The 7500-nt window shown below is 55.9% G+C and overlaps 3 non-coding genes across 3 annotated transcripts in view; all 3 read left to right on the top strand.

Moving 5' to 3' along the window:
* The first annotated feature begins 4290 nt into the window (after window positions 1-4290).
* On the top strand, window positions 4291-6168 carry LOC139968334 (small subunit ribosomal RNA). The gene has a single exon (XR_011793339.1). It is a non-coding gene; the product is annotated as a small subunit ribosomal RNA (ribosomal RNA).
* A 605-nt stretch (window positions 6169-6773) lies between these two features.
* On the top strand, window positions 6774-6933 carry LOC139968497 (5.8S ribosomal RNA). The gene has a single exon (XR_011793493.1). It is a non-coding gene; the product is annotated as a 5.8S ribosomal RNA (ribosomal RNA).
* A 435-nt stretch (window positions 6934-7368) lies between these two features.
* Window positions 7369-7500, top strand: part of LOC139968468 (large subunit ribosomal RNA) — a 4026-nt gene continuing 3894 nt past the window's right edge. Inside the window, exon 1 of the ribosomal RNA XR_011793466.1 lies at window positions 7369-7500. This exon is cut by the window's right edge and continues 3894 nt beyond it. This is a non-coding gene — a ribosomal RNA (large subunit ribosomal RNA).

Raw genomic sequence — 7500 nt, 5'->3', positions numbered from 1 at the left:
GCTGGCTGGGATGCGCCCGGCGGAGACGGCAGAACGACACGCGAACACATTCATAGTGTTGTGACCGTCGTCAACTTGAATGTATCGGGCGCTGGCTAGGATGTGCGCGGCGGAGACGGCAGAACGACACGCGAACACATGCATAGAGTTTTGACCACTGTCAACTTTAATGTATCGGGCGCTGGCTAGGATGTGCGCGGCGGAGACGGCAGAACGACACGCGAACACATGCATAGAGTTTGTGACCATTGTCAACTTGCGTGTATCGGGTACTGGCCTGTGTGTGCCCGACGTTGACGGCAGAACGACCCGCGAACACATGCATAGAGTTGTGACCATTGTCAACTTGAATGTATCGGGCGCTGGCCTGTGTGTGCCCGACGGAGACGGCAGAACGACCCACGAACACATGCATAGAATTTGGACTTCCTTGAAGAAGACGTTGACATAAAAAAAAAAAAAAAAAAGTCAAGCGGGTACTGGCTCAAGTGTGCCCGACGGTGACGGTAGAACGACCCGCGAACACATGCATAGAGTTGTGACCATTGTCAACTTGAATGTATCGGGCGCTGGCTGGGATGTGCCCGGCGGAGACGGCAGAACGACACGCGAACACATGCATAGAGTTTGTGACCGTTGTCAACTTGAATGTATCGGGCGCTGGCTGGGATGTGCCCGGCGGAGACGGCAGAACGACACGCGAACACATGCATAGAGTTTGTGACCGTTGTCAACTTGCATGAATCGGGTACTGGCCTGTGTGCGCCCGACGTTGACGGTAGAACGACCCACGAGCACATGCATAGAGTTGTGACCGTTGTCAACTTGAATGTATCGGGCGCTGGCTGGGATGCGCCCGGCGGAGACGGCAGAACGACACGCGAACACATGCATAGTGTTGTGACCATCGTCAACTTGAATGTATCGGGCGCTGGCTAGGATGTGCGCGGCGGAGACGGCAGAACGACACGCGAACACATGCATAGAGTTTTGACCACTGTCAACTTGAATGTATCGGGCGCTGGCCTGTGTGTGCCCGACGGAGACGGCAGAACGACCCACGAACACATGCATAGAATTTGGACTTCCTTGAAGAAGACGTTGACTTAAAAAAAAAAAAAAAAAGTCAAGCGGGTACTGGCTCAAGTGTGCCCGACGGTGACGGTAGTAGAACGACCCGCGAACACATGCATAGAGTTGTGACCATTGTCAACTTGAATGTATCGGGCGCTGGCTGGGATGTGCCCGGCGGAGACGGCAGAACGACACGCGAACACATGCATAGAGTTGTGACCGTTGTCAACTTGAATGTATCGGGCGCTGGCTGGGATGTGCCCGGCGGAGACGGCAGAACGACACGCGAACACATGCATAGAGTTTGTGACCACTGTCAACTTGCATGTATCGGGTACTGGCCTGTGTGCGCCCGACGTTGACGGTAGAACGACCCACGAGCACATGCATAGAGTTGTGACCGTTGTCAACTTTAATGTATCGGGCGCTGGCTGGGATGTGCCCGGCGGAGACGGCAGAACGACACGCGAACACATGCATAGAGTTGTGACCGTTGTCAACTTGAATGTATCGGGCGCTGGCTGGGATGTGCCCGGCGGAGACGGCAGAACGACACGCGAACACATGCATAGAGTTTGTGACCATTGTCAACTTGCATGTATCGGGTACTGGCCTGTGTGCGCCCGACGTTGACGGTAGAACGACCCACGAGCACATGCATAGAGTTGTGACCGTTGTCAACTTGAATGTATCGGGCGCTGGCTGGGATGTGCCCGGCGGAGACGGCAGAACGACACGCGAACACATGCATAGAGTTTGTGACCACTGTCAACTTGCATGTATCGGGTACTGGCCTGTGTGCGCCCGACGTTGACGGTAGAACGACCCACGAGCACATGCATAGAGTTGTGACCATTGTCAATTTTAATGTAGCGGGTACTGGCCTGTGTGTTCCCGACGTTGACGGCAGAACGACCCACGAGCACATGCATAGAGTTGTGACCGTTGTCAACTGAAATGTATCGGGCGCTGGCTGGGATGTGCCCGGCGGAGACGGCAGAACGACACGCGAACACATGCATAGAGTTTTGACTTCGTTACAGAGGACGTTGACAAAAAAAAAATAATAATAATAATATCAAAAAAAACAAAACATGGTCAACTTTAGTGTAACGGGTATTGGCTTAAGTGTGTGACCCAATGGTCAGAATGAGTGGGCAGAGTGAATCGGATTATATATTAAGGGGAGTGTCTTGTCTCGCCGGTCGATCTTCAAATTGTAGAAGTTTCCTCATATATCTCCTTGATTTCGTCAAGATATATCCGGCACGGGAGCAACCCCGACACTCCTCTGAAAATACGGGTCGCTCCCATGTGAGAAGGTCGATGGTGTGATCGACGGCACGAGTGTCATGCGACCGGGCGAGGGCCGAGTAATTAGCCGACGGTGATGCACACATGCGTAGGCATGGGACCCGTTGTCGTTGCACGAGTCTGTGAGACGGGGCGCCGCCGGACAAGACATACCCGGCACGGGAGCAACCCCGGCACTCCTCTGAAAACACGGGTTGCTCCCGGGTGAGAAGGTCGATGGTGCGGTCGATGGCACGAGTGTCATGCGACCGGGCGAGGGCCGAGATTTAGGCCGACGGTGATGCACACAGGCGTAGGCTGGGACTCGTCGTGTTGCACGAGTCTGTGAGACGGGGCGACGGCCGACCTCGACGGCAGGCCGCCCGATGCATCCGCAAGGTGTGGCTCTCGTCCGAGATTTTGAGATCTCTTTAGTGTAGCGGGTATTGGCTTAAGTGTGTGATCCAATGGTCAGAACGAGCGGGCAGAGTGAATCGGATTCTATATATGAGGGGGGTAGTAGAGTCGATCCAAGACTCGAGAAGGCTTTTAATGTCTGTCGTGTGTGTATGCGTGTCATGGTTGGACTCCAGCGGGCCCTTTCGGTAGGGTCAGCCGTCGTTTCATCGCGACCATGTGTTGCAACTCGGCGCTCAGAGCGGGGGTTTTCACCCACTCGCCCCGTGAGCAGAGGTGTCCCTCCGTGCACACGTATATATCGACGTTCAGATATGAAGCTTTCGCGGACGGGAGTCCACCCGAGACTCGAAAAGGCTCCTTGCCTGTGGTGCGTAAATATGTTTTTGCACGTCAGACCCTTGCTGGCCTTCTCGGTAGGGTCAGCCGTCGTTTCATCGCGACCATGTGTTGCAACTCGGCGCTCGGTGCGGGGGTTTTCACCCACTCGCCCCGTGAGTAGAAGGTTCTTTCGTGCATATGTATATATACAATCCCAGATATTGAGCTTTTTCATCCGCAGAACCCCCGGTGGAGAAGAGAGAGAGTAGAGATGAGAGAGAAAGGAGAAGGGAGAAGGCCTCTCGCGTTGCGTGGTCGATGGCACGAGTGCCATGCGACCAGGCGAAAGGCAAACGGCAAGCCGACGGCGACGGCAGGCCGCCCGACTCACCCGCAGAGAATCTGGGTCTCGTTCGAGATTTCGAGATCTCTTAAGTGTAGCGGGTATTGGCTTAAGTGTGTGATCCAATGGTCAGAACGAGCGGGCAGAGTGAATCGGATTCTATATATGAGGGGGGTAGTAGAGTCGATCCAAGACTCGAGAAGGCTTTTAATGTCTGTCGTGTGTGTATACGTGTCATGGTTGGACTCCAGCGGGCCCTTTCGGTAGGGTCAGCCGTCGTTTCATCGCGACCATGTGTTGCAACTCGGCGCTCAGAGCGGGGGTTTTCACCCACTCGCCCCGTGAGCAGAGGTGTCCCTCCGTGCACACGTATATATCGACGTTCAGATATTGAGCCTTTTCATCCGCAGAACCCCCGGTGGAGAAAGAGCAGGACCTCGGTGTCGTCAGATATCGAGCTTTCTCCACGGGACCCGTTCGGGCATGCTGCCGTTGCTGCGACCATGTGTTGCACTCGGCGCTCGGTACGGGCTTTTTCATCCAAGCAACGAATGCACGCTCGAGGCGTGCGATTGCTCTCCCCTGTTCCAGTGGACGAGCCGTCGCCCTCCCGCGTCGCTTCGAACCGGTCCCGTCTCCGAGGCGGGACCACTGCGACTCCTCTCGAGACGACCCAGTCGACTCGGGTAGAGATACACACCTCGAGAATCCCTTCGGGCGGTTCTTCGATCACTGTACCGTAATAGCACGGCATCGACAATTGAGAATTCAGAGAGAGAGAGAGGGGAGTGCGAGAGCGACTCCCGGACGGCGAACGGGCCCAGCCCGGTTCTGTCGACCGTTACCTGGTTGATCCTGCCAGTAGTCATATGCTTGTCTCAAAGATTAAGCCATGCACGTCTAAGTACAATCCTGAACATACAAGAGAAACTGCAGATGGCTCATTAGATCAGTTATGGTTTATTGGAGAAAGTCTTATACCATGGATAACTGTGGTAATTCTAGAGCTAATACATGCAACAAAGCGCCGACCCTTCGGGGGAAGCGTGCTCTTATTAGGAACAAGGCCAGCCCGGTCCTTTCGGGGTCCGGTCTCCGCTGGTGAACTCTAGATAATCATGCCGATCGCACGGTCTTGCACCGGCGACGCTCCCTTCAAAAGTCTGCTCTATCAACTTTCGATGGTAAGTTATGCGCTTATCATGGTTGTGACGGGTAACGGAGAATCAGGGTTCGATTCCGGAGAGGGAGCCTGAGAAACGGCTACCACATCCAAGGAAGGCAGCAGGCACGCAAATTACCCACTCCTGACACGGGGAGGTAGTGACAAAAAATAACGATACAGGCCTCTTCGGAGGCCCTGTGATCGGAATGAGTACACTTTAAATCCTTTAACGAGGATCTACTGGAGGGCAAGTCTGGTGCCAGCAGCCGCGGTAATTCCAGCTCCAGCAGCGTATATTAAATTTGCTGCAGTTAAAAAGCTCGTAGTCGGATTTCTGGCCGGGGCGGGCGGTCCGCCGTGAGGCGTGCACTGCCCGTTCCCCTTCTCCCCGTCAAACGGGAGTCGTGGGAGATTTTTCCCGGCCAGTGATTCGGTTGGTCGTGCGGTGCTCTTAACTGAGTGCCGTGCGAGACTGGAACGTTTACTTTGAGAAAATTGAAGTGTTCAAAGCAGGCCAAAGTGCCCGAACAGCTCAGCATGGAATAGTGGAAGAGGACCTCGGTTCTATTTCGTTGGTCTTGAGATCCTGAGGTAATGATCAAGAGGGACTGCCGGGGGCATTCGTATTGCGGCGTGAGAGGTGAAATTCTTGGATCGTCGCAAGACGCCCGACAGCGAAAGCATTTGCCAAGAATGTCTTCATTGATCAAGAACGAAAGTCGGAGGATCGAAGGCGATCAGATACCGCCCTAGTTCCGACCATAAACGATACCGACTCGTAATTCGCCGGCGTTCCTCCCATGACGCGGCGGGCAACTCTCCGGAAAACCAAAGTCTTTGGGTTCCGGGGGAAGTATGGTTGCAAAGCTGAAACTTAAAGGAATTGACGGAAGGGCACCACCAGGAGTGGAGCCTGCGGCTTAATTTGACTCAACACGGGGAAACCTACCCGGCCCGGACACAGTGAGGATTGACAGATTGAGAGCTCTTTCTTGATTTTGTGGATGGTGGTGCATGGCCGTTCTTAGTTGGTGGAGTGATTTGTCTGGTTAATTCCGATAACGAACGAGACTCTTGCTTGCTAAATAGTCCGGCCACCCGTCGTGGTGAGCCGCGAACTTCTTAGAGGGACAAATGGCTTTCAGCCATACGAGATGGAGCAATAACAGGTCTGTGATGCCCTTAGATGTCCGGGGCCGCACGCGCGCTACACTGGCGCAAGCAGCGGGTACATTTGCCCTCGGCCGAAAGGTCCGGGTAATCCGCTGAGACTTCTCCGTGCTGGGGACAGGGACTTGTAATTGTGTCCCTTGAACGAGGAATTCCAAGTAAACGCGAGTCATCAGCTCGCATTGATTACGTCCCTGCCCTTTGTACACACCGCCCGTCGCTACTACCGATCGAATGACTTAGTGAGGCCATCGGATCGACCGTCTGGCACCCCCGGCTTCGGCCGGTTGTCGAGGCGCGACGAGAAGACGGTCAAACTTGATCATTTAGAGGAAGTAAAAGTCGTAACAAGGTTTCCGTAGGTGAACCTGCGGAAGGATCATTAACAGAACCCTTCCCCTCCGTGATCGGAGAGGGAACAAAGGGGGAATGTCGGAAAAGCCGTCACAGAGAGACACGCGGAGAGAGCAAATTGGAAAAGCCGGGGGGACTCGAGCGGGGTTTTCACCGCCTCCTTCCCCGTTCCACGGTCGAGGTCAGACCCCGCGCTTCGCCTTCGCTCTCTCCGACAAAAAGGAGACGGGCGTGTCACACACAGACCAGCCCGGGGAGTACCCGGTTCTTCTCTCGTCGTCTGTCTCACGGAGTCTCGCGCTCCCGGTAGCTTCGAGGGAGAAGTCCCGCAAGGGTGGAGACGCCGTCGCCGTCCGCGGCGCGGCGCTCCTCGAGGCATTCTCCGCAGGGCAGAGAAGGGGCACCGGTGTCGCCCGATTTCCCCCCAGTCGGCGAGTCTGACTCGCGCGACCCGCCCTCGCGGCGGTGGGGGGAAGGAGGGAGCCCGCTTCCCCCCTCGGCTCGACGGAGGATATTTCTTTCCAGTCACAAGCAAAGAAGGCACAGAGTCCCCGTGTCCTTTCTCCTTCCGTTCCACTTCTTCCCTCGGCTCTGAGGAGAGTTTGCGAACGCGGGAGTCTTCCAGTGGCAAATGACAATTCTTGGTGGTGGATCACTCGGCTCGTGCGTCGATGAAGAACGCAGTTAGATGCGAGAATTCATGTGAATTGCAGAACTCACTGATCATCGACTTATTCGAACGCAAATGGCGGCTCGGGGATGCTCTGCTCCTCGAGCCACGTCCGTCTGAGCGTCTGGAAGACAATCACTCACAGAGTCGGCGTGTTCGCGCGCCGGAGGAGCGCCCGGCCGCAGCCGTCCCTTCGACGGCCGGCTGCGTCGGGTCAGTGTCAGATGGAGTTCTGTGATGTCGGCGCCGGTGAAACTCGGCGAGCAGGCTCGATCGGTAACCGGGGGTTCGTCGGTCGTGCGACGTGCCATCGGGGTGTAGACGTATGCGCCCGTGGTGCGGTCCAGCGTCCGACCCCCCGGAACGGTCGAGGAGCCTCTGCCGGGCAGAGCCGGTCGACCCAATCGCGGGGTCTCTCGTCCTCCCGTCTGCGTTCTCGCAGGCGCATGGTAGGCCACCCTTTCCCGCCGGCGACCCGATTCTTCGGGGAGCGCCGGGGAAGGAGAGACCCCGGGTCGCCGCTATGACTCCGATCACGTTCCACGTGTCTTTCACGATTCCAGACCTCAGATCGGATGAGATTACCCGCTGGATTTAAGCATATCACTAAGCGGAGAGAAAAGAAACTAACAAGGATTCCTTCAGTAGCGGCGAGCGAAGCAGGAAGAGCCCATCGCCGAATCCCCGCGCCCG

Source organism: Apostichopus japonicus, chromosome 5, assembly GCF_037975245.1.
Source record: "Apostichopus japonicus isolate 1M-3 chromosome 5, ASM3797524v1, whole genome shotgun sequence".
Lineage (NCBI taxonomy): Eukaryota > Metazoa > Echinodermata > Holothuroidea > Aspidochirotida > Stichopodidae > Apostichopus > Apostichopus japonicus.
Note: the sequence above shows the minus strand (reverse complement) of the source record. Positions and strands in the feature narration are given on the sequence as shown.